Raw genomic sequence first — 27,775 nt, forward strand, 5'->3', positions numbered from 1 at the left:
CATAATTGTGGTTGTATTCCTGATAATTGCATCTTTAAGTGAAATGGCTTCAAATGAATTAATACTTTCCCATTAAAGCTACAGATTCTGTACAACCTTCCTCATCAGAAATAGACATTAAGGTTTTCTCCTTTGTGAGCTGAAATACTTGAGTTGACAGCTAAAATGAAATCAGAAAGAGTTTGGGGAAACTTTTGACTCCAATTATTCACTTAATAAAACCTTAACTCTGGTTCTCTCTCTATAGATGCCATAGTTTTGTTAAGTGAGTCAATGCACTCAAAATGTTAATTCTGTTTCTCTCTCCCCACAAATGCTACCAGATCTGCTGAGCTTCTCCAGCAGCTTGCTTTTAGCTGAACCAATCAAGTTAAGAACATGCCACTTGAATCCCTAGTCTTTGCTAAGGCAGTCAATCGTAGCCAAAGTGGTAACAGACAGCTGTTATTGGACTGTGAGTGAAGAAGCGGGGGGATAAAAAAATTAGCTGGGATTCTTATTCCCAGTCATCGTACAGTCACCCATCAAAAGTATAGCCAGTGAGTAAAGGCAGAATTGTTTTTAATAGTGAAGCCAACTATCCATACCCATTGAACACACAACCATACAGACACAGACACACACTGTCTCAGCTTAGCTACCATTAGAAACAAAACATAAAATTGCTGGAAAAGCTCAGCAGGTCTGGCAGCATCCGCGTAGAGAAATCAGAGTTAATGTTTCAGGTCGAGTGACCCTTCCTCAGAATGTTCTGAGAAATGGACTTCTGAGGAAGGGTCACTGGACCTGAAACGTTATCTCTGATTTCTCTCCACAGATGCTGCCAGGCCTGATTAGCTTTTCCAGCAATTTTCTGTTTTTGTTTCTGATTTACAGCATCCACAGTTCTTTCAGTTTTTACTGAGCAACCATTAATTAGGCATGATTCGGGGGGTGGGGAAGGATCTGGTACATAATGAGTTTTCAATGTCTCTGGAGTGAAAAGGAAAAGTCTTGAGAAAGAAAACTGAATAGGTACTGTGTACAATAAAAAGCAAATTAAGACAGGAATGATGTCGGAGAAGGAGATGAATAAGCCTGAGCATTGAATGGAGCAAGGTTTAAGTGTGGAGGAAGAGAAATTCTCGGCATTTCCCCATGTCTCATTTCTGCTTCATGAGGAAGTCTTCCCGATGGTTGCCAGGCTTTGCAACTGAGTCCAGAGTAAATGAAGCAGAATGACTCTTTATGAACAAATCTTGATGCCAAACACTAACGGCTTCCTTTTCTCCGCACAGGCACTTTCACATTGCAGTGATTTTGTCTCTCCACACATGGGCTACAACAGCTGGCAGAACATTCAAACAATTCTTCCAAAATCAATAAGCTACTCCCACAATATTTACATAAGCAAACATTCAACAATTTGAGGATCCAATGTCGTGAGATAAAACTGAATTGTTTTCTCGAGATTTAATTTCCCAGCCCTCGGGTATCCTTGCGTTGGTGCCATGATCTCACCAGAAGAGAAATGGGTAGGTGTTTGGCACATTACCAGGGGCTGGCATTTACTCCCCCTGGGGGCAGGTGGGGGACGGTCACTTATTGGGGTTTTCACCTCGGGCAGGGAGTCATTGCACTCACACCATTCACTTGGAGACCAGCTTAATGCCTAACGGAAGGGCCCAGGGTGAGTTCGGAAAGCTGGACAGTTTGTCAGAGAACAGGCGTAGGCTGTAATAAAACAAGAGAGATGCTAAATCAAAATGGGGTCATCCGTCTCCAACTTGTTAAAGTTTTGAATTAAAGTTATGCGTTTCTCAGCCAAGTGAGTTGGGAAGATGTGGAACCTCTCTCAAAGGAGCAACATGGCTCCAGGCAGCAGGGTCTTATTCCAGAAACCTGGACACTGACAGGAAAATCCTGGACATTCATTGCCCTCAAATAAGCTGATCAGTTACCCTCTACACAGGCATATAGTCAGTCACCCACTACACAGGCATATAGGCAGTCACCCACTACACAGGCATATAGGCAGTTACTCCTACACAGGCATTTGGTCAGTTACCCTCTGTATAGCCATGTAGTTCTCCCTGCCTCTGATCCCATTCAAACAAAAATGGCCCAGACATAGAATAGAATCCTTATGTATGGGGGCAGGCCATTTGGCCCATAAAGTCAACACCGAGCCTCCAAACAGCATCCCACCCAGACCCACCCTGTATTTTCCATGGCTAATCTACCTAGTCTGTACAGAATCACAGAGTTATACAGCACTGAAACAGACCCTTCAGCCCAACGTATCCATGCCGACTAGACATCCTAAACTGATCTACTCCGATTTGCTCCCTAGCTGAAAATGTGTTGCTGGAAAAGCGCAGCAGGTCAGGCAGCATCCAAGGAACAGGAGAATCGACGATTCGGGCATAAGCCCTTCTTCAGGAAGAAGGGCTTATGCCCGAAACGTCAATTCTCCTGTTCCTTGGATGCTGCCTGACTTGCTGCGCTTTTCCAGCAACACATTTTCAGCTTTGATCTCCAGCATCTGCAGCCCTCACTTTCTCCATTTGCTCCCTATCCCATTAAACCTTTCTTTTTCATGTGTCCATTTAGGTGCCTTTTAAAATATTGTAATTGAATCTTTGGATTCTGGGAGGAACCCCACGCAGACACGAGGAGAATGTGCAAACTTAATACAGACACTCACCCGAGGGTCCAATTGAACCTGGGTCTCTGTTGCTGTGAGACAGCAGTGCTAACCACCGAGGCACTGTGCCACATAGCATGCGGCAGAGACATAGCACAGAAAGTCTAGTTGCCTATAAGATGCAGAGGGGCTGTTTCCCGTTGCAGAACCAAAGGGTATAACATTAGAATGAGAAGTTATCCATTTAAGACAGAGATAAGGAGGAATTTTTCCTAGGAGCACACAAACAGAAGGAGGCCGTTCAGCCCATCAAGCTTGCTCTACCAATGATATCTTGGCTGGTCTGTGGCCTAACTCCATATAACTGCTGTTGACCCATATCCCACAATCCCTTTGCCCAACTAAAAGTACTTACCCATCTCAAATTTTAACCTAACAACTGATCCAGCACCCACGTCTGTTTGTGGAAGAGAGTTCCAAACCTCTCCCACCCTTTGTGTGTCGAAGTGCTTCCTAACATCTCTCCTGAACGCTCTGGCCCTCATTCCCAGACTGTGCCCCTAGTTCTAGAATCCCCAACCAGTGGAAATGCTTTATTTTTATCTGACCATGTCTTTTCCTGTTAAAATCTTAAAAATTTTGATCACCCTTTAACCTTCTAAATTTTACAGAAAACTTACTTAATTTGTATAATGTATCCTCATAACTTAACCCCTGAGTCCAGGTATCATTCTTGTAAATCTATGTTGTACTTCCTCCAAAGCCGATACATCCTTCCCAAGGTGTACTGCACACTAAACACTTCGAGGGTAGTCAATCTGTGGAATTATTTATCTCAGAAGGCTGTATAGACTGGGTAATTAAATATATTCAAGAGTGAGAGAGACAGATTTTTACTCAGTAAGGTAATCCAGGGTTATAGGAAAAGGCAGTGAAATAACTCCAGAGGCCAATATCCCATCACCAAAGTCACCCTTTATTTATACGTGGAGAGTCAATGACACTGATCCAGCTCTCAGTGTGAACAGGATGTCTGACACTGCTGTTCTTATCTGTCAGCTAGGGTTCCCAGATTGGGGCTGTTCATCTGGTCCAATCAGGGAACTCATTCCATGATGCCCACCTGGCTGACCTGATTACAATCACTACAAGCAGAAAATTGGAGTTACTGTTTGTCAGATCAGCCATGATCTCATTGAATGGTGGAGTGGACTTAATGGGCTGAATGGCCTACTTTTGGCTCCTATGTCTTATGGTCAATTCAACTTGTTTCCATTCCTGGACAAGCAGAAAATCCAAGAATAGATCTCTGATCTGGGCACTTTGTGAAGTATAAGAGAAATAGACATACACTATGCACAGAATGGACCTGTTAAAGGATAGAAGGACCAAGTGACAGCTGGGGAATAGTAGCTGTCGCTGTACTCTTAGGAAGGATCAGAATGATGCCAAACATTACTGTGTGTCTGTAACACTTATTCATTTATTAGTCAGCAACATTCCTGACAATTTGGATCTTATTGTACTTAATATTGCACACAATTGGAGCACTAATTGGATCAGTTAACAACAAAAAAAATATGCATTTCTGCAGTTTTTTTGTTATAATTGCAGCTGATGGTACAAGTCAGATACAAGCATGAAACTTGAGATGAAAAATGTGTTGCTGGAAAAGCGCAGCAGGTCAGGCAGCATCCAAGGAGCAGGAGAATTGAGGTTTCGGGCATAAGCCCAACTTGAGATGGCTTGATAAATCAATGTTTAAATTTTGCAGTTAGTTCATGTGGCGATTAGTCAGTGAAACATATTCACATGAGGTTGCAGATAATTTTATAACAGAACATATGTTAATGACACAAAAGAGAAATGGAAACAAAAAATCTTAACACTAATGGCAATCTGTTTCCCAAGACTATCCTTTTACAGATATTCAATCCTGAGAAATATCACTCCTATCAAATGTTTAACATCGTAATTAATCAAATCTTTCCTGCTTCTTTTCCTTGGACTGATGAGGCAAGTTCACAATTTCTTTCTAAGTCCTCAGGCATTAACCTTTCACAAGTTTCATGGTCTAAAACTCTTTTAGTTTGAACAATTTGAAGATTTCTATACACACATGCCTGGTTTGCAAGCCTGACAAACTAAAATCACCTCGACAAGAGTGATTGGTTCCCCTGAACTAAACTGAAATACTTTGCTCTCCTGCCAAGTGAAAACAGTCCTTCCTTCTGAACTGAACTCCTGATTCTTCTGAACGGAACTAAAGCTAACCTAATGGCCACTGGGCTGCTTGTAAACTCAGCAGCATAAACATTTCACGCACTAACATCACAGTTGCCCTGGCAGGCACTTGACTGAGGTCACATGAAAGCATGTATTTAGGTCACTGTTTCAAATTACTTTCTGGCCTTCTAAAAACACAGGTTCACAGAACTAAATCCCAATTATAATATAAATAATCTTTTATCACACTTAAAGCATAGCAAAAAAATGTCCGCAGCCATTTCACAGAGGCATTATCAGACAGAATTTAATGATGAGTTAAATAAAAAGGACAAATTACCAAAAAGTCGGTTTGAAAATGGGTCTTAATAAAGGGAAAAAGAGAGGTGGAGAAGTTGAGGGTGTGATTTCCAGAGCTTATGGCATCATAGTAATACTGAAGACCGTTCATACAGGAAATGATGGTGCCTTATCTATAATCTTAATATGAGATTTTTTTGAAATCCTTTGCTAAATCCTGCAAAGCAAGTTATTTGAATTGCAGAAGATCACAGGGTGTTAAGGAGGGTTGAGGCCACGAAGGGATTTTAAAGCAAGGATGAAGATATTACAATCAATGGTATTGTTGGATTAGGGAGACATTGCCGTTAAGTGAGCCAGAAACAGATGAAGGGTGAATGAGACTTGATATGAGCTAAGATAGATAGATAGACTCGCTAAAGCGTGGAAACAGGCCCTTCGGCCCAACAAGTCCACACAAACCCTCCAAAGAGTAACTTACCCAGATCCATTTCCCTCTGACTAATGCACCTAATAGGCAATTTAGCATGGCCAATTCACCTGACCTGCACATCTTTAAATTGTGGGAGGAAACCGGAGCACCCAGAGGAAACCCAAACAGACACGGGGAGAACGTGCAAACTCCACACAGACAGTTGCCAGAGGCTGGAATCAAACCTGGGTCCCTGTGCTGTGAGGCAACAGTGCTAACCACTGAGTCACAGAGTTTTCTTTTTCCCTATTTCTAGGCAGATCTTTGTCACTCCTACATTAATGGCCATGCCTTCAGTTTCCAAACACTGGGATTTTCCCAGAAACACTTGGTCTTTCTCCTCTCCTAAAGTTTGTACCTTTGACTATGCCTTTGCTCTTCTGCCTTGAATATCTCCTTACACAACTGAGAGCCCGATTGTGTCTGATCACCTGCTGTGAAGCACCTTCGGACATTTTGTTACACGCATAGCACTGTATTAGTGCAAGATACTGTCAAGAGACTGCTTCTGTTTTCTGAGGCATTTAGGGGTTGATAGAAAATTAAATTCTTTTTCCCTTCTAATGCTAAAACCAACGGGAGATTCATTGCCATTGACGTGCTATCACAGGATGCTCTGACAGTCAGTGGAGAGTTTACATTACTGTGTAACTGCAGAGCTGTTCAATACTAGAAATTAGTCTCAGAGGAAAAAGCTGTCTTAATTATGGCAAGTGTACAGCTGATCGTTAAGTCTGCAAAAAAAAGCCAGGTTTAAGGTAACTATCATTTTGCAATTAAAAAGGCAATGATGGATTTTTGTACATGTTTCAGGATAATTGTATAATTAGTAATTGTATGATTTAATTTTACACTGAATCACAATGCCCAATCATACTTACCCAACTCTCCCTCTCACCTGCAACCTCCCTCAAATAGATAAATACATATGGTGTATTCATTTCTGAAACACAATCAGAGACTGAATCAGCACATAAGGAGATTGATCAGGTCTGTACCAACTCTTTGAAAATGCTAGACAAATTAGTTCCACTACACACAGCTTTTTAAAATAAAAACACAAAGTATTTTAAACTTCCTCCCAGATTCAATTCACTTTCTCCCTTGGACTCAGTCGCTCTGATATTGAGTTACTGATCCAGAAACAGAAATGCTGCAAATGGTTCAGTTGCAAAGAGCATGCATGCTGAAAGAGGAAGCCAACACTCAGTATCAACAGAAGTTTTTCAACTTAACTAAGACAATATTAAGGAACAAACGAGCACCAGAAGTGAACAAAATAGACAGTGTGAGGGTCCATCCAGCACGTCCACCTGCATCCATGCCTTGGACCAAATGGGCTTGAGGAGCCAGAAGAGAACATCAACATGAAATGCAGATGAGGTCATCTGTATATGTGTTAATGCAGACACATTGCATGTGAAACAGGGATGTTAGCAGCACACACAGATGAATCTTAGTACAGTGACCATCTGGCATCACCAGCCCAATCTCCAAAAGGGCTGATGCCCTTTTGGCATTTGCAATAATCAGTCCAAAACAGTAATGGATAGACCTCTGTGTACTGTTGACTTCAAGAAATTTGGAGATAATGGGAAAATAAATGTAATAATGGGCATGATCTGTTTGAACACTGCACAGGCTGGATGGGCTGAATGGCCTACTCCTGTTCCTATTTCTATGGAACACCCCAGTGAGTCACACAGATGGCCAATACCTGAGATTAGCCAGTAAATGCACATGCGGTCTTTAATAGCTAACACATGGCAACTGATTCTAATTCTGCACTTGCAAAATTCATATTTCCAGAAGGCATTTGACAAGGTGCCACACAGAGGTTGCTAAATAGGAGCTCATGATGTTAGGATAATGTACAGGCATGGATAGAGGAGTGACTGACTCATAGAAGGCAGAGAGTGGGGATAAGGATGTCTTTTTCAGGATGGCAGATAGTGACTGGTGGATTTCCACAGGGGCCAGTGTTGGGAGAACAACTATTTGCATAATACATGCGCAATCTGGACAAAGGAACTGACGGAAATGTTGCTAAATTTGCAGATGACACAAAGGTTGGTGGAGGGTCAGGTCATGTTGAGGAAGCAGGCAAGCTGCAGAATGACTTGGACAGGCTTGGATAGTGGGCAAAGAGGTGGCAGATAGAGTAAAATGTGGGAAAGTGTGAGGTTATACATTTTGGTAAGAAGAATAGCAGTGCAGGCTATTTTCCAAATGGGGAAAGACTCCAGAAATCTGAAGCTCAAAACGGACTTAGAAGTCCTAGTTCTGGATTCTTTCAAGATTAATATGCATGTTCAGCTGGCAGTTAGAAAGGCCAATGCAATGATGGCATTCATTTCAAGAGGGCTAGAAATAAAGAGCAGAGATGTACTGCTGAGGCTGTGCAAGGCTCTGGTCGGACTGCATTTGAAATAGTGAGCAATTTTGGATCCATATCTAAGGAAAGATGTGCTTAAGTTGGAGGGGGTCCAGAGGAGATTTACAAGGGATGAAGGCTTACAAGGTTAGGATCAATTGAGGACTCTGGATCTGCACTCAATGGAGTTTAAAAGGATTAGAGCAGAATATCATTGAAACTTAAAAACAAAACTGAGAGGCTTGGATAGAGTGGACATGGAGAAGATGTTTCTACAAGTAGGACCTGAGGGCACAGCGTCAGAGTGAAGGGACAACCCATTAGAACTGAGATGAGGAGGAATTTCTTCAGCCAGAAAGTGGTGAATCTGTGAAATTCTTTGGCACAGAGGGGGCTATGGAGGCCAAGTCATTGAGTGTAGTTAAGACAGAGATAAATAGGTTCTTGATTGGTAAGGGGATCAAGAGTTAAGGGAGAATAGGTTTGAGAAACATATCAGCCATGATCAAATGGCGGAGCATACTTGATGGGCCAAATGGTCTAATTCTGTTTGTATATGTTATAGTCTTATATTCATACATTCTGCTATGTTAAACTTGAGAGGATACAGACAAGATTTACAGGAGGTTGCCAGGATCTGGGGGCAGCAGGGGGTGGGTTGAGCTGTGGGGAGGCGCTGAATAGGCTGGGGCTATTTTCCCTGGAGTGTCAGAGGCTGAGGGATGACCTTACAGAAGTTTATAAAATCATGAGGGGCATGGATAGGGTAAATAGCCAAAGTCTTTTTTCCCAGGATAGGGGAAGCCAAAACTAGAGAGCACAGGTTTAGGGTGAGAGAGGAAAAATTTAAAAAAGGACATAAGGAACAACGGTTTCACCCAGAGGGTGATACGTGTATGGAATGAGCTGCCAGAGGAAGTGGTGGAGGCTGGTACAATTACAGCATTTAAAAGGCATCTGGATGGGTATATGAATAGGAAGGGTTGAGAGGAATATGGGCCAAGTGCTGGCAGGTGGGACTAGATTAGGTTAGGATGTCGGTCAGTGTAGACGAGTTGGACCAAAGGGTCTGTTTCCATGCTATCAAGTCAATACTCCTCTTTGGGGACTGTTGAGTCAGTTTCACTTCATGGTTTCATTCCAGAACAAGCAGAGTGACTCTGATATAAATCACATTGTTCTGTGAGTGATAATCAGGAGGCACACCCCACCCAGGGTGATATGTTCCCAACTAAGGAAGATGAATAATCATGACTCCACAGCAGGATCAGCCAACTCAGTACAGCCCAGATCTGTCATGGCTGCGGATGACAAATAGTTTTTATGGTTTGTCATTTTAATAAATGACCTGGATAAAGGTACAGAAGGATGGGTTAGTAAATTTGCGGATGACACGAAGGTCGGTAGAGTTGTGGATAGTGCTGAAGGATGTTGCAGGTTACAGAGGGATATAGATAGGCTGCAGAGCTGGGCTGAGAGGTGGCAAATGGAGTTTAATGTGGAAAAGTGTGAGGTAATCCACTTTGGAAGGAGTAACAGGAATACAGAGTACTGGGCTAATGGTAAGATTCTTGGTAGCGTAGATGAACAGAGAGATTTCTATGTCCATATGCATAGATCCCTGAAAGTTGCCACCCAGGTTGTTAAGAAGGCATATGGTGTGTTAGCTTTTATTGGTAGAGGGATTGAGATTCGGAGCCACGAGGTCATGCTGCAGCTGTACAAAACTCTGGTGTGGCCGCACTTGGAGTATTGTGTACAGTTCTGGTCACTGCATTATAGGAAGGATGTGGAAGCTTTGGAAAGAGTTAAAAGGAGATTTACTAGGATGTTGCTTGGTATGGAGGGAACGTCTTATGAGGAAAGGTTGAAGGACTTGAGGCTGTTTTCGTTAAAGAGAAGAAGGTTGAGAAGTGACTTAATTGAGACTTAAAAGAGGTACACTGAAGAACAGGAACAATAGCAATGCCAGAGGGGTTCCTAGGATCTCTGTAATTTAATAAGATTATGGCTGATGTTCCAATTCAACACATCCTTACCATTTACCAAGATGGTGATTTTTTTTTTTAGGTTTCCAGACTGAGAAAGATGAACAAGCTCCTTCGGGTGAAAACAGCAGCAGTGTATTGGTGATAGGGAGAGATGAAGTCTAATGGGAGGAGGACTGCTCTGGGTCATGAATACCTGCATGGATGAGCTGGGCCAAATCACCTGCTGCAATGATCTTCTCTACATCAGGGAACAGTTCGCCGAGCATCCCAGCCAGGCCAGTAGGGGCTGACAACACCTCCCAGTCACCGCCCATTTTAATTCCCATTCCCAGTGGTGCCACTGTTTAAGAAGGGTGGTAAGGACCAGCCAGGGAACTATAGACCAGTGAGCCTGACCTCGGTGGTGGGCAAGTTGTTGGAGGAAATCCTGAGGGACAGGATGTGCATGTATTTGGAAAGGCAAGGACTGATTAGGGATAGTCAACATGGCTTTGTGTGCGGGAAATCATGTCTCACAAACTTGACTGAGGTTTTTTGAAGAAGTAACAAAGAGGATTGATGAGGTCAGAGTAGTGAACGTGATCTATATGTACTTCAGTAAGGTGTTCGACAAGGTTCCCCATGGGAGACTGGTTAGCAAGGTTAGATCTCACGAAATACAGGGAGAACTAGCCATTTGGATACAGAACTGGCTCAAAGGTAGAAGACAGAGGGTGGTGGTGAAGGGTTGTTTTTCAGACTGGAGGCTTGTGACCAGTGGAGTGCCACAAAGATCATTGCTGGGTCCTCTACTTTTTGTCATTTACATAAATGATTTGGATGCGAGCATAAGAGGTACAGTTAGTAAGTTTGCAGATGACACCAATATTGGAGGTGTGCTGGACAGCGAAGAGGGTTACCTCAGATTACAACAGAATCTGGACCAGATGGGCCAATGGGCTGAGAAGTGGCAGGTGGAGTTTAATTCAGATAAATGCGAGGTGCTGCATTTTGGGAAAGCAAATCTTAGCAGGACTTATGCACTTAATGGTAAGGTCTTAGAGAGTGTTGCAGAACAAAGAGACCTTGGAGTGCAGGTTCATAGCTCCTTAAAAGTGGAGTCGCAGGTAGATAGGATAGTGAAGAAGGCGTTTGGTATGCTTTCCTTTATTGGTCAGAATATTGAGTCCAGGAGTTGGGAGGTCATGTTGCGGCTGTACAGGACATTGGTTAGGCCACTATTGGAAAATTGCTTGCAATTCTGTTCTCCTTCCTATCAGAAAGATGTTGTGAAACTTGAAAGGGTTCAGAAACGATTTACAAGGATGTTGCCAGGGTTGGAGGATTTGAGCTATAGGGAGATGCTGAACAGGCTGGGGCTGTTTTTCCTGGGGCGTCGGAGGCTGAGGGGTGACCTTATAGAGGTTTTCAAAATTATGAAGGGCATAGATAGGATAAATAGACAAAAGTCTTTTCCCTGGGGTGGGGGAGTCCCGAACTAGAGGGCATAGGTTTAAAGGTGAGAGGGGAAAGATATAAAAGAGACCTAAGGGGCAACTGTGACACACAGAGGGTGGTGCGTGTATAGAATACAGGGAGAACTAGCCATTTGGATACAGAACTGGCTCAAAGGTAGAAGACAGAGAGTGGTGGTGGAGGGTTTTTTTTCAGACTGGAGGCTTGCGTGCCAGAGGAAGTGGTGGAGGCAGGTACAATTGCAACATTTAAAAGGTGCTGGCAGGTGGGACTAGATTGGGTTGGGATATCTGGTCAGCATGGACGGGTTGGACTGAAGGGTCTGTTTCCATGCTGTACATCTCTATGACTCTATGACATGACCACCCTTGGCCTCTTCCATTGTCACAACAAACCAAACCGCAAATTACAGGAACAACACCTCATCTTCCACCTGGCAGCCTACAGCCTGGAGGACTCAACATTGAGTTCTCCAATTTCAAATAACCTCCCTTCCCATCTCCTGACTCTCTTCCCAACCCTCCCCCTCCCAGCCATCAACTGGATTCATCCCTCTCATTGACCAACCAGGTCATACCCTCTACCTGTCTTCACTTCTCCCCACCTCACCATCCTGCACCCGCCTGCCCCTTGATCTGCAGCTCCTCCTACACCCAACCCCCAGTCCTGAAGAAGGGTTACAGCTGAAGTGTTAACTTCTACACCTCCTGGTGCTGCCTGCCTTGCTGTGTTCCTCTCCCTCCTGATACTGCCTGCCTTGCTGTGTTCCCTCTCCCTCCTGATGCTGCCTGCCTTGCTGTGTTCCTCTCCCTCCTGATGCCGCCTGCCTTGCTGTGTTCCTCTCCCTCCTGATGCTGCCTGCCTTGCTGTGTCCCTCTCCCTCCTGATGCTGCCTGCCTTGCTGTGTTCCCCCAGCCTCCTGATGCTGCCTGCCTTGCTATGTTCCTCTCCGTCCAGATGCTGCCTTCCTTGCTGTGTTCCCCTCCCTCCTGATAGTGCCTGCCTTGCTGTGTTCCCCCTGCCTCCTGATGCTGCCTGCCTTGCTGTGTTCCTCTCCCTCCTGATGCTGCCTGCCTTGCTGTGTTCCCCCTGCCTCCTGATGCTGCCTGCCTTGCTGTGTTCCTCTCCCTCCTGATGCTGCCTGCCTTGCTGTGTTCCTCTCCCTCCTGATACTGCCTGCCTTGCTGTGTCCCTCTGCCTCCTGATGCTGCCTGCCTTGCTGTGTTCCCCCTGCCTCCTGATGCTGCCTGCCTTGCTGTGTTTTCCAGCCTCCTGCTTGTCTACCAGTGCCAGACACTCCATGTTTTCCAATGCAATTTGTGCCATTCCAAGGGGCCAAGTTGATGGAATGATGTCCTGATGGGAGAGCAGCTAGAAGAACAAATCCAGAGGAAGAACAGCTTGACCGTGGGCTGGAGGAGGGCAAACAGAAAACTACACAAAATGTTCAGGATCCTACTCAGGGACGGGGATGCAGTTTGTAAAAGCAATGAGGTGAAACATTATAATCAGCAAACGGCCAGAAACAGAGCTACTGAGCGAAAGAAACAAGACAACCAGTAACTGTAGTTACAGCTCCCTGTGCTATCTGCGCATTGTTTTCTGAGAAATATGAGCTCTGCTGAGAAATGAAACTTTCATTGGGTGGAAATTGCGGGGCTTTTATTACTTAACTTCTCTCACCCGACATTTTTGTTTTTAAAACAGGGGCAGTTATTATCTAACACTTCTGAATATTCAAATAAATTTGAAGTTTCTTTTCCTGGTAGATTTCTGGTGAATGATTGTAGGTTAAAATAAACCTTTTGAGTTCTAAAACTAAAATGGGTGTACAACGCGCACAGAAATTCTGTACCAGAGCTAAGGTCCCTCTTCAACCTCCTGTATCATGAGGGCTGGTGTTCACTCACTCTCCCCAATGTGCGGCTGTAGGTTTTTTAAAATAAAAAGCTCATCTGTGCCCATCCCAGTTATAGCACAGATATCAAAGTCTGAGGGGGACGGGGGGAAGAGAAATAGCTCTATATATTTTAATATCTTTGTATTTTAAAAAAAACCATTAGACCCACAACACAATCTTTAACTTAGCGATGCACGTTTCCACATTTTCCATTTCCTTCTACCCTTATAAATTCTCAAATCGCTTTCTGAACTCCGAACTCGGCTCCTAATCTCTTGTTTCCTGTCATTTCCTCATTCCACTGTCATTATCTCCTCACTGCCATCCCCCGTGATATCGAACCATGTCATGAACATGAACCATGTCATGCCTCGCTCACTTCCCCCCCTCCCCCAAGGAGCCTTTAAACGCCAAACTTGTCCTGAGCTTCTGACAGACTCTGAAACAGCGGCCAGTTGAGTTGATATCTATCAGGCTGGTTCCATCCCGTCACAATCTCTATTATTAAAATAAAACAAAAAGATCTACGACCACACGCCGGTGAATGCTTTTAGTATCAAAACTGCAGTCCCAATCCATCCCAACACTGAAATGTTAGTGAGTAAGATTGATGTTACAAATGATCTCAAATACAACAATGTTGTACAAAGTTGATTTAATATGCAGACAGATTGATTTGATACCTGCAACTTTCAGTGGAAAACACACACATAACATTTCAAAAAACATTACACTGAATTAACAGATTCAAGATGAGAAAGTAAAATCTAACCTTCTTACCCTCGCCAGATTCATTAGAATTGCAACTTTAAGCATGCACAGTACAGTATATACCGGAGGGCATGTTACATATTGACTGAGGGAGAATGCTCCTTATGTCTCTCAGCAGTGTAGTCCGCGGAAGGTGTTATGTGTCGAGGCGGACGGTAACAGAAAGGATTGAGCAATTCATGCACTGGGACTACTTTTCAGGAGAATCCTGAATGGATTCAATATCGATGAGAAATCACCTCCTTTGCTGGGTCTGTCACTGGGAATATTCGGTGGCGCTTGCAGCTGACCGTGGGTGTTCTTTAGACAGGTATGTTGTTTTTCAAAGTTGCCTTGTTGCACCATCAATCGCGCAATGTAGCCATTTAATATTGCAATTTTTAAAGAAGTTTCCAATTTGTTTGTTGCTAAAACACCTTCACGTGCAAAGGAGGTTATTTATACTGAAGTCTTGTGTAGTGAAACACAAAATTGCTGGAGAAACTCGGCAGGTCTAGCAACTTGTATGGAGAGAAAGCGGAGTTAACGTTTCGTGCCTTTTATTCACTTCTGATTTTTGTATTTCAGGATCTCTGGCACCCTCAGTTCTTTGTTTTATATTAGTGTGCAGTGAAGTTCTTTTAGATAATTATATTGTAAAGCAAGTGCTTAATGATTACTGATGAAAACAAAGGAAAACTACAGACACTGTATCTAATTCTCCCCTTCCCCCTTTCCATAGAAGAGGTCATAGAGTCATAGAGAAGTATAGCACGGAAATGGACCCCTTGGTCCAACTCGTCCATGCCTATCAGATATCCTAACCTAATCTAGTCCCATTTGCCAGTACTTGGACCATATGCCTCTAAACCTTTCTATTCATATATCCATCAGATGCCTCTTAAATGTTGTAATTGTACCAGCCTCCACCACTTCCTCTGGCAGCTCATTCCATACATGCGAAACACTCCATATGAAAACGTTAACTCTTAGGTCCCTTTTATATCTTTCCCTTCTCACCCTAAACCTATGCCCTCTAGTTCTGAACCCTCCCACCCCGGGGAAAATACTTTGTCTATTTATCCAATCCATGCCCCTCATGATTTTATAAACCTCTATAAGGTCACCCCCTCAGCCTCCGTCGCCAAATGGAAAACAGCCCCAGCTTATTCAGCCTCTCCCTATAGCTGAAATCCTCCAGCCCTGGCAATGTCCTTGTAAACCTTTTCTGAACCCTTTCAAGTTTCACAACATCCTTCCTCTCACAGGGAGACCAAAATTGCATGCAGTATTCCAGAAGTGGCCTAACCAATGTCCTGTACAGCTGCAAAATGACCTCCAACTCCAATATTCAATGCTCTGACCAATAAAGGAAAGCATACCAAATGCCTTCTTCACTATCCTATCTGCCTGCATCTCTACTTTCAAAGAAACTATGAACCTGCACTCCAAGGTCTCTTTGTTCAGCAATACACTCCAGAACCTTACCATTAAGTGTATGAGTCCTGCTCTAATATGCTTTTCCAGAATGCAGCACCTTGCATTTACCTAAATGAAATTCCATCTGCTACTCCTCAGCCCATTGGCCCATCTGATCAAGATCCTGTTGTAATCTGAGGTAACCTTCTTTGCTGTCCACTACACCTTCAATTTTGGTGTCATCTGTCTTTCCTTCTATGTTCACATCCAAATGATTTATATAAATGACAAAAATTAGTGGACCCAGCACCGATCCTTGTGGTGCACCACTGGTCACAGGCCTCCAGTCTGAAAAGCAACCCTCCACCACCCTCTGTCTTCTACCTTCGAGCCAGTTCTGTATCCTAATGGGTCCATTGGGTGGGATATTACAGGTTTGATTTTTGATGATAAATGTTATTAGTATTTCATAATTCCAAAAGTAACTGGAACTGCTTTCAGATGTGATGGCCTGAAGTTGCAGTTTAGAATGTGTATCTGTGTGCAGTTAAATTTTACAGGCAGCTTTCTTTCCAGAGTTCAGATTTTGCAAGAATAAAGACAGTTCAAATTCAGAGTCATGAACCTAGACTGATTAAGTAAATTTTTAAAAACAATCAAAGATGATATGGATTGCATGCAGTGCTCATGTGCACACTTCTATGTGAAATGACTTTTTGTATAATCTTACCTATTGTTAGCAGTTTCAGTGAAATCATCAATTTTAAAAACAGAGGCAAAAGACACTCAATGAAGCATGATGCCAGAATGATGTAGTTGTTCTGAGTGTATAAAATTTCTGTAGAAGTTATGTTCCCAACACTTCCTTTCGACTGGGTAAACGTCTCGCTCAGTAATGGCATAGTCAATCATTTACCACGTGTTTGTTTTGTTATAATTAAATATGACCTTTAACCATTTAAGGATATTCTGGTATTACTGACATTCTGGTGATTGTGATCCTTAATTTGGGAAATATAGGTTTGCAATTCTTTGGTGCTTTACATGACCACTGGACATTTCAAAGCACTTATCATTAATTGAATGATTTTCTTTTGATGAGGAGGGAATGTCGTGTCCCTGCTATAATGTAAGAATGGAGGCAGTCAATTTGTCCCACAAGCAGCAGTGTGATCACATTCAGATCTGGTGTTATTTATGTCCCTGACTGAGGGATAAATCGAGAGTGTGGTGCTGGAAAAGCTGCAGATGTTGGAAATCTGAAATAAACAGAGAAAGTACGGGAGAAGCTCAGCAAGTCAGGCAGCATCTGAGGAGTAGGAGAATTGATGATTCGGGTCCTGATGAAGGGCTTATGACCAAAACGTCGATTCTCCTACTCCTCAGATGCTGCCTAACCTGCTGTATTTTTTCAGCATCACACTCTCGACTCTGATCTCCAGCATCTACAGTACTCAATTTATCCTGACTGAGGGATAAGGACTGTTTAGGATATTGGGTGATCAGGGCTAACACCATAGCTCTGCTTCTAAGTTGTGTCATCGATGATTTACTGTACATCTACTACATCCAAAATGTCTTATCTAAAATTTTGTACCTATAACAGTAGCACTCGCTTAGTCTTACCCTGGAGTGTCAGCCTTGACTTTTGTGCTTAAATCCTCGAGTGGGACCCATACCCATTCAGGCGAGACTCTTTTAACTCAGGTGAGAATGCTACCCAGTGAACCAAAGCTGATACAGGGTGATACAAAATACTGCAAATGCTGGAAATCTGAAATAAATAGAGAAAATACGGGAGAAGCTCTGCTGGTCTGGCGGCAGCAGTGGAGAGAGAATCGAAGTTTACATTTTGAGTTTTTTGTGATTCTTCTTTAGAATTGAAGAACATTTCCATTCTGAAGAAGAGTCATATTGGATTTGAAAGGGTTAACTCTGTTCCTGTCTCCACTGATGCTGCCAGACCGACAGGGAGATACAGGCTTGCCTGGTAAATCTTGCCTGTGTCGAATTCTGCCTGGTAATTCACATTCCTGTGAAGCCAATTGTCTTTGTAAAAGGAGCTACATCAATACATGTTGTAACTACATTGCCCTTCAGGCATCAGCTATAGCTTGATGGGTGATGCTCCAGAATTCCAAGGTTCTTGGTTCACGTCTCACTCCAGGAATGAAAGCTGTTGTTGCCATGGCAATACTGAGAGTACTGCTGTTTCAGAGATGGTTCCTTTCACATGATCCCTCACATCAAAGTCCTGGTTGACCTCTCAGTGGATGTAAGATGATGCAAGAGAAGAGCAGTAGATCTCTTCCTGTTGATCTGGCAAATATCCTTTAAATGTCATCCCAGAGACACGTCATCGCATTGCTGTTTATGTGTACACAAGTTAGTTACTGTGTTCCTTTCATTGTAATAGTGACACTTCAAAAGTACTTCATTGGTTGTAAACAGCTTTAGGATCTGATGTGGCCCTGAAAGATGCTTTAGAAATGCAAGCCTGGTTTTACCATAATGTCAACTGACTGAGCACGTTGTCCTGCAAGACAATGTTCTCAGAATGTGCTGCTGGGTCACAGCAAACCCAGCAGCTGTATCATGGCAGCATGTTTACTGGTGGCTGTTTGGAAGACCCAGTTTGAAAAAACACACATGACTAAGGCTCAGAAAACTCACTCCAATAATTTTATATTGATTTGTCAGCCGCTGAAGACTGCGTTCCTGCTCCTTCCAATTCCAATCTTGAGAGTAGTGGTTGCTGAGACCTGAAAATTGACTGCCATTTCCTGCTCCAGGGAATGGTTTGTGGTTTCAAAGGAAGAAAGAAAAGGGGGTGAAAGGCCGATCCTGTTATAATAAAAAACGGCCAGAGAGAAACTGTAACCTTGAGGCAGTTTAGAATCTAATAAAGAGCAGCATAGAAACAGAAGGAGGCCATTCAGCTCCTTGTCCTTCCACTTCAACTCCATTTTTCCACTTCAATAGCAGATGGCTGGATGTGTCTGCAATTTCTTTTCTGTTTTCTTCTTTCATGAGGCTCCTGGGATATTAGAGCCTGCTCCAAGCTGCTGGTTTTTTCAGCTTCCCTTTCTCCCTCTTCATCAATTCCTTGTCTCTCTCATGTCTCCTTTTTTTTCCATTTTCTCATTAAGCTTCCCTCTTGTCTCCTGCTAACATCTAATCTGCCATTTAATCATTTATCTTGCACCCAAACATTTCATGGCTCATTTTGTTTCTCTTCCTGTATGTTTTAGCCCCCTTCCTACCCCCGCCCTGTTCCTTTTAAAAGTGTCACTCATCTATAACATCTCCTGGTCTTGAGAGAGGGCCAACAGCTTGAAACACTGACTGCTGTTTTTTTTCCACAGATGCTTCCGGACTGCTGAGTGTTTCCAGCTTTCTTCTGTTTTCCTTTTTGAACAACTGCAAGTTCTTTCTTTGGCTTATTATTTTTAATGGGCTGAACTGGGATATTATTGGAATAAACTTAAATTTCTCATTGTTGTTTTGAAATACCTCCATGAATTTCCCCCTGCTCTGTAGTTTATTTCTGTGAACCAATCCAGCGTTTCAGGTTTCTGTGCTTCTCCACTGGTTGCCTCTTGCACCATCCCTAGTTTTCATTGCTCCACCAGTACTAATGTTTCCTCAGCTGCATGGGTCCTAAGTTTAAATTTCTTTTAAACCAATCTGTATTTTTGCCCCTCCTTTTCGTCTTCTAACTTCTCCCATTTTACCTGGGGGCTATCCAGCCTTCTCTACCTCCTGTACCCATTCATCTTCCAGTCCCACTGTGTTTAAGTCTGTTTCCACCACATCTTTCTAACTGACCGTAGGCTTTCCTCTCCTCCCTAGCAGTCCCAACTTGTCTGGTTTCACGGAAAGGGCAAATGATGATGGTGATGACATAACTGATGATGTTACTCTCACACTCGAAGGAGCAGAACGGAACAGAAAAGCATAGAGAGGGCTCTGACACTGCAACAAAGAGCTGTATTCAGTCACCTGCAATGTATAAACGTAAACAAAAAATGTTACATTATTGATGAGCGTGGAAGCGCCTTACATCAGGAAAAGGACAAACTAGAAATGCCTTTTCTCCAGTTGCTGGCCACATTCTCATCCTTCCCAGCACAAAGCTCAATATCAGCAGCAAACATCATCACCCATGGCAATTCCTGTCTCATTGATTGCAAAGATCCATGGCAATCAGGAGGAGGAAAGGGCTCACAGATAATCTTGATACAACCCAACTTTGACTTGGAAACTCTTACTTTCCCCCACAGTGCTCCTCATCCTTGGCTGATACTCCTTGAAATTATTCTGTAATTGTTGTACATATCTCCCTGGGACCTGCTCCCTCGGCACCTGAGGATAAGCCTTCTCTGGATCGCTTAATACAATCTTCATTATCAACATCATTTAAAATGCCCCCATGAACTTCTATGACTAAGCTTTCGATCATCTATGACTAATCTCCTCTGACTCCTGTGTCAAAGTTTGTTTGATTATTCTCCTGCAACTTGGGACATTTTATTATGTCAAAAATGCTACTTAATGCAAGTTGTTGTTGAAGTCTGTACTTTTTGAAGAAAAGAATTGCTGCCAGTTGGGAATGGTAAATGAATAGTTTACACTGAGGAGCGGGCCCAGGTGCACCTTCACATGTACACTTGAGCTGCTGATTCGTAAGGTCATGGGATCCATTCCAGAGATTCCACCTCTGGGATTCTCCTGTAGGACAACACTAATGGACTGCTACACCATCGAAGATACATCTTTCACTAAAGGCAATAAACTGCCTATCTGCCATATATCGTTTTGGAATCAAAGAGTCATAGTGAGTTTGAAACAATAGCTGTGTTTTTCTCTCTTCATAAATTATGCCAGACCTGCTGAATTTCTCTCACACCTCTTTCTTTTATCCTTCTCTGTTATGGTAGATCCTCTCAGGTAGAAGTTAAAGTTTGCATAGCCCTGTATGGGGAAAACTAGTTGAGTCAATTCTGTGCCTTCACATGAAGAGATTGCTGTTTAGGGGATCTGACATAAATTGACTGCACAGTGACAGTGCCTACACTTCAAAGGTTTATTCACGGCCGTAAAGTGTTTTGGATGTCCCGAGGTTATGAAATGCAAATCTTTCAACTTTGTGACAATATTGCCCTCATTTCAGAAGAAGTGTCTGTTCATTGCTGTCTTCCAGACAAACTAGGTCTGTTGCATCTGCAAGACTAAAGTGGGCCTGCTGGCCAGCAGACTTGTGTTTCCTGGTGTCTGTGATGCTATGGGAATGAATGGAACCTCTTCTCTGCATGCTGTGCATTGGATTTCCGCCTGTTGGCTGTGCAAGTTTTGGGAAAGTTATGCAAATTCCGATGGACCTTGAACACGTGGAGCTGGTGGCGATCCCAGAATAAACTTTTTGTAAGAACTGAGTTCAGATGAAAGGTCACAGAACTGCTTAAGGCTGAGATTTCCCTGTCCATTAGGCTACAGTGGGGACCAGAATTTACCTCTGGGATTCTCCTGTAGGACTCTGACTTTCACTCTGACTTTCCTTGGAGCAGCCAATTATAATGGCCAGAGGGTGAGCTGGCATTGTGGTTAAGGTCAGTGGTAAGACTGTCGAAGCTGGAAGGTCAGCAGCAGTAGGGTATCATGGTCGGTAAGTAAGAGAGAGGCTACAAAGTGGAGCTGCTGTCTCTCAAACATTTTCAAAGCTTAAATTAAAAAGTAATTCTCCCTGCTAGGTCACTAGGGAGGGTGGCCATCAACAGGGTAGACTGGTCCCCAATCAGGCAGAGTGGAGTCTCCAATTCTGAGGGGTCACTGCACCTGAAATATTAACACTGCTTTCTCTCCACAGATGCTCAGACCCACTATGTTTTCCCAGCAATTTCTGCTTGATCTTTTTTTAGGCAGGACCTCTAATACTGCCTGGAGGTTTAGGCTCTGATTTGGAAAATTGCAGTAGGCCTTCTTCAACAGCCACTTAAGGCCAATTTATGACTAGAATTGGCTATTTGCCATAGGAATGTCATGGTGCAGTGGTAATGTCCTTACTTAGTCATAGAGGTGTACAGCACGGAAACAGATCCTTCGGTCCAACTCATCCATACTGAACAGATATCCAAACCCAATCTAGTCCCACTTGCCAGCACCTGGCCATATCCCTCCATACCTTTCCTATTCATATACCCATCCAGATGCAGGTTATGTTGCGACTGTACCAGAAATTGGTTAAGCCACTTTTGAAATATGCATGCAGTTCTGGTCTCCTTCCTATTAGAAGGATGTTGTGGAACTTGAAAAGATTCAGAAAAGATTTACAAGGATGTTGCCAGGATTGGAGGATTTGAGCTATAGGGAGCGGTTGAATAGGCTAGGGCTGTTTTTCCTGGAGCGTCAGAGGCTGAGGGTTGACCTTATAGAGGTTTATAAAATCATGAGGGGCATGGACAGGGTAAATAGACAAAGTCTTTTCCCTGGAGTAGGGGAGTTCAGAACTAGAGGACATAGGTTTAAGGGTAAGAGGGGGCATGACATAAAAGAGACCTAAGTGGCAACTTTTCATGCAGAGGGTGGTGTGTGTATGGAATGAACTGCCAGAGGAAGCTAGTACAATTGCAACATTTAAAAGGCATCGGGCTTGAGCTAGAGGCCTGGATTCAAGTCCAACCTCCTCCAGAGGTGTGTCATAACCGCTCTGAATGAATTGCTTGTAAAATATAAGCTCGGCATGCACATGCAGGTAACCCTGCTGCCATTCCCAACATACGGAAAATCGCCTGAAGGAGTGATGGAACTGGAGAACTGGCAGGCTTCTGGCAGTCACTAGGTTTAGCTACAGACCTATTGTTCTTGGCCCTAGTGGGATTTAATCTTTTAACTCCAAGTTTCTTTGTCCGCAGCTACTTTCTGACCTGCTGAGGTTTTCTACTCTCCATTCAGATTTCCAACAGCTGAAGTATTTCACTTTTGTCCCAAAGTAAACTTATTTAGTTTTCCGAATGTAACCTATTTATTTAATCAACATCTATTGTATCAGTTTGCTTTGGTGTTGCCAGCAATAGCCCTTGACCCAGCAATAACAGAACTTGCTCCATACAAAATAATAAAGCATCAACATGTTGAATGTGTAATTGAAGTTCTACCTACCATGTTTTACAAAGCAAAATATACATTGTTGTCTTTGCAACTATTAACAATCAAATTTCTCTTTTTGAGGTATATATAGCCTTCATAACATATGCGTAAGGTAATATTCTATCAGTTTCCATTCAAGCTGTTGTTGCACATTCTGTGGTTTCCACACTTTTTTTTATATTAGATTTTTATTAGATTCCCTACAGTGTGGAAACAGGCCCTTCGGCCCAACCAGTCCACACCGACCCTCCAAAGAATAACCCACCCAGACCCATTTCCCTCTGACTAATGCACCTAACACCACGGGCAATTTTGCATGGCCAATTCACCTGACCTGCACATCTTTAGAATGTGGGACGAAATCAGAGCACCCGGAGGGAACCCACGCAGACACGTGGAGAATGTGCAAACTCCACACAGACAGTTGCCCGAGGATGGAATCGAACCTGGGACCCTGATACTGTGAGGCAGCAGTGCTAACCACTGAGCCACCATGCCACCCTGTGATGCTTTTCACCATGGATGGAAACCGAAACCAATTAATCTTCCAGCTTTTCACTACCATTCACTCAGAACTACTCATTGATTTTGGTATTTTACTAGTTATAGTTATTTTTTATTAGTCTGGAATGTAAAGAGAATCCAAAGTAGACAGGCAGGAGGTTGGAAGAACATAGCAAGTTAGGCAGCATCAGGAGGTGGAGAAGTTGATATTTCACATGTAACCTTTCTTCAGGATACACCTGAAAAGTCGAGTTCTCCACCTCCTGATGCTGCCTGGCTTGCTCAGCCTCCTGCCTGCCTACTTTGGATTCCAGAATCTGCAGTTTTTTTGTCTCTATAAAGAGAATTCTAAGTAGCTTTTAGTGTGGTGCCCATTTCAGCGTGATGTCAGCTGTTTGCATCTCCACTGCTAAATAGCCTGGCAGAAGAATTAGTTAGGCAGCTTTGTGTCAGTCTGTGATTCTCCTGATAGATTAAGGAAGCCACATTTAACACTGCCATTGCAGGGAGCCAGTAAATGGATGACAGCCTGTCCAAGAACCAATCTGTAAACAGTACCTCCTGATTGCTGAACAGTATCCCAATGTGACACATGCAATGGTTTTCTTCCGGCATTTTTCCCAATGTTTGCTCCTTTTCTGTAGAACAGCCACTGCTCACAGAATACCATTCCGCAGACAACATTTTCCTCCAGCACCCTACCTACCTGAGTCATTGTTCATGCCAATGATAATGTCAGCATGCTATTTGTTCAAGTGGACCATCACACCAATGGCCAAACCTCCCTTGATCACTGTCCACATGTTCCATTTCTTTGTGGATAGGAGTGGGGATTATCCACAAGGAGTGGCCACCCAAGGTGATCAAAACCAAATGTTCCTGTCCCTGGGTCAGCCTGGTTAAGACCAGGAAAAACTAACATGAATTTTACATCTCTTTCTGGCCAGTTCTGGCCTCCTGCACAACCTTAATTTTCATTGCTCAGCCCTTAGTGTCCATGGTCTTAGCAGTTCCTCCAACTGCTCTGTCTCTCTTGCTCTCTCTTTCCTAGTCAAAAACTTCATGACACAGGGTTATAGTCCAACAGAAACTCCAAGCTTTCAGAGCAATGCTCCTTCCTCAGGCAGATGGAGAGGGGGCTCTAAAAATTTGCGGTTTCAAATAAACCTGATTTGGAGATGCCGGTGTTGGACTGGGCTGTACAAAGTTAAAAATCACACAACATCAGGTTATAGTCCAACAGGTTTAATTGGAAGCACTAGCTTTCAGAGTGCTGCTCCCTCATCAGGTGGTTGTGATTTTCAAATAAACCTGTTGGACTATTAACCAGTATTGTGCAATTTTTAACTTTGTCCACCCCAGTCCAACATCATGGCAACTACCTTTCCTACAAATTGGTTATTCACCATTCCTGTCCTTAAGTGGCTCTGTCAGATTTTTTTAAGTTAAAAATCACACAACACAGGTTTTAGTCTATTTCAAAGTACTAGCTTTTGGAACACTGCTCCTTCATCAGGTCTCTTTTATATCTTTCCCCCCTCACCCTAAACCTACGCCCTCTCGTTCTGGACTCCCCCACCCTGGGAAAAAGACTTTGTCTATTTATCCTATCCATGCCCCTCATAATTTTGTTACCCCTCAGGCTCCAACGTTCTAGTGAAAACAGCCCCAGCCTATTCAGCCTCTCCCTACAGCTCAAATCCTCCAACCCTGGCAACATCCTTGTAAATCTTTTCTGAACCCTTTCAAGTTTCACCACACTGTTGTGAATGAAGAATCATCCTGTTGGTTAGGTGGTACAAGACATCTGTTTTGCCACATCATTGTAGAACAGAGGATTTTCACACTGTACTAGGCCACCAGGGATATCCACAGTGTGGTAGAAACGTGCTCCCCTTGGAGATGAGTGCAAGTAGAGGATGTCTCAACTATGCACTAGAGGACACTTTATTTTTATTCTGGGTGTTGCTGGCAAGTCCAGAATTTATTATACATCTCTAATAGCCCTTGAGAAAATTGTGCTGCACTGGTTTCTTCAACTGTGCAGATCATTTGGTGCAAATACTCTCCCAGTGCTGCTGGGAAAAGAGTTCCAGGATCCCATAACAATGAAAGTTCTCAGACAGAATTTGCACTTTTATATTCTACTGCTACGGCTCAAATAGCCCTGACAATTTCTGTTGCCGTTTGACTGTGAATAACAAGCTGCTTGACCCCTGTTTTTTTTTCTCTCAAAGAGGTGCCTACGCCTTCTGGAAAGATGGAAAAACCATGGCATGAAAATGTAAGCGATTGGTTGACATGTTTCGGAATTACTTAGGGAGCCGAAATTTTAAAAGAACAAAATGAAGTCTGAAATTAAGACACAAGAGTGGCACTAGATAAGTAACTCATCTCTTGCCTCCTCAAAGCCTGTCCACCATCTACACGGCACAAGTCAGGAGTGTGATGGAATATTCCCCGTTTGCCTGGATGGATGCAGCTCCAACAACACTCAAGAAGCTTGAGACTGTCCAGGACAAAGCAGCTGATTTGATTGGCACCACATCCACAAACATCCACTCCCTCCACCGCTGATGCTAACTAGCAGCAGTGTGTACCATCTACAAGATGCACTGCAGAAATTTGCCAAAGATCCTCAGAGAGCACCTTCCAAACCCACTTCCCTCCAGAAGGATAAGGGCAGCAGATACTTGAGAACACCACCCCCTGCAAGTTCCCCTCCAAGCCACTCACTATCCTGACTTCGAAATATATCACCATTTCTTCAGTGTTGCTGGGTCAAAATCCTAGAATTCCCTCCTTAAGGGCATTGTGGGTAAACCTACAGAACATGGACTGCAGCGATTCAAGAAAGCAGATCACCTTCTGAAGGGCAACTAGGGACGGGCAATAAATGCTGGAATGGGATGGGTCCATTCTACAGTATATGCTGAATGCACAAGTTTTGACTGGGCCAGTGGGTGGATGTACTGCAGCTTGTCTCAATGTCCTCATGTGCTGCTATGTGACCATGTGTGATGTTTGAGGTTATTGGGTGGGGCCAAGCTTAGTCTCCATGATAATGGTTTTACTGGCTCACCACTGAATTAAGTATTCAGTAGCTGATCAGCACTGACACAAAGAACAACCCTTTGGATAAGATACACTGTGTCAGTCATTGCTCAGTGGGTAGTACTTTACTGAGTCAGAAAGTTGTGGGTTCAAGTCCCACTACAGATGACAGAATACAAAATACAAGCCTGAATCTTCTGATCAGTGTTCGGACCACAGTATCAGTGCTGATCAGACAGAAAATGTACACTTGGCAAAAGTGAGGACTGCAGAAGTTGGAGATTAGAGTCAAGATTAGAGTGGTACTAGAAATGCACAGCAGGTCCGGCAGCATCGAGGAGCAGGAAAACTGACGTTTCGGACAGGAGCCCTTCATCAGAAAATGTGTACTTGCCTATTTGTGGTTGAAAAGTTCAGGATTCCTGTCTAAGATGTAAAAGATCTCCCTGAGCACAGATGACCATATAGACAGCTGTGAATCAGTTCAGGGTAGAAGACAATTCCCCCGTTTTGGTGCCACCAGCTCCTGTGTTCTGCTATTTCAATATAGTCTTTTAATGAATAAGTGTAGCTTGGGTGAGTGAGTGAATTGTTGCAGTGTACTTGGGCTGGGTGGGTGGGAGGGAGTTCTTTGGGATCAGTTGTTGAGTCACCCAAGTTATTGATTAGGTTTTAGTCTGTCTCATAGTTCCTTGGTAACTCGCAAGTAATTATTGTGGGTTTGTCTGAAGTTTCCAATTCTAACTCAGATTTGGAAACATTTGTGGAATATCCCTGGGAGCAAAGGAATTGCCTATCTGATGTTTAAACTTTCCAACAGTTGCTAAATAAGTCACACATCAGGGTCTCATACAGGGTCCTGATGCATATCTTCCAGCATCAGCCACTATTGCACAATCTGGTGGTCAAATGTTTGGGCCAAAGTTTGTCTTCTCTACATCGCGTTGAGCGAAAGCTTCACTGTCAGAGTTTCGATCTTTCAGGTGGCCTTAGAAAGTCCAATAGACCCATGTGGAGGAAGAGCAGGGGACTTGTCTCCAATGTCCTGGTCAATTTTATCCCTCAAGCAAGATTACAACAGTGAATTTATTTATTTTGATATTGCTACCAGTGGGATCTTACTGAGTGCAAATTTGCAGCAATGTTTCTAAAATCACAACAATGATACTATTTCAAAATACGTTGTTCGATGTAAAGAGCTTTTGGATGTCTTGAGGACATGATAGGCTTTATCTAAATGCAAATTATTTCTTTTAGTGTCATTAATGTAGAGAGACAGCTCGAGGCACTTCAGAAATGCAATCGAAAGGAACTAGTGACAAGTATATTAAACCCATAAACACAAAGGGGGCCAAAAAAAAACATTATAGGCATCAAATTTTACATTTTCCTGATGCCTAATAAGTGTCAAAATCATCCGGAAATTGTCAAGTGTTGTCAGTTCACAATTGTTCTGCAGACCTCGAGGAGTATGGTTGCCTTTTTTAAAATTTCCAAGACTAATTCTAAAAGGAAGACTACCTTTCGAAAAGAGCAGACTGCTGCAGTTATCAACCAA

At 43.2% G+C, this 27,775-nt stretch overlaps 2 long non-coding RNA genes across 4 annotated transcripts in view; one reads left to right on the plus strand and one right to left on the minus strand.

Moving 5' to 3' along the window:
• Nucleotides 1–832: 832 nt before the first annotated feature.
• LOC122562541 (uncharacterized) lies at nucleotides 833–14,216 on the minus strand. Of its 2 annotated transcripts, none has more exons than XR_006315354.2 (3): nucleotides 14,117–14,216; nucleotides 6,506–6,567; nucleotides 833–1,713 (listed from the first exon to the last, which is right to left on the minus strand). It is a non-coding gene; the product is annotated as an uncharacterized LOC122562541 (long non-coding RNA). The 2 variants fall into 2 exon arrangements; XR_006315353.2 differs by having other exon boundaries at nucleotides 14,125–14,212.
• Nucleotides 14,217–14,222: 6 nt separating this feature from the next.
• The window catches only part of LOC122562540 (uncharacterized), a 28,051-nt gene continuing 14,498 nt past the window's right edge, over nucleotides 14,223–27,775 (plus strand). The window contains exons 1-2 of one of the 2 annotated variants that reach the window (XR_015761295.1): nucleotides 14,382–14,425; nucleotides 25,401–25,447. This is a non-coding gene — a long non-coding RNA (uncharacterized LOC122562540). Of the gene's footprint in view, nucleotides 14,426–25,400; nucleotides 25,448–27,775 lie in introns of both variants that reach the window. The other variant, XR_006315352.2, reaches the window with a different exon arrangement.

Source organism: Chiloscyllium plagiosum, unplaced genomic scaffold (genome assembly GCF_037043375.1).
Source record: "Chiloscyllium plagiosum isolate Xiang-an unplaced genomic scaffold, Cpla_swu_hap1 HiC_scaffold_24, whole genome shotgun sequence".
NCBI lineage: Eukaryota > Metazoa > Chordata > Chondrichthyes > Orectolobiformes > Hemiscylliidae > Chiloscyllium > Chiloscyllium plagiosum.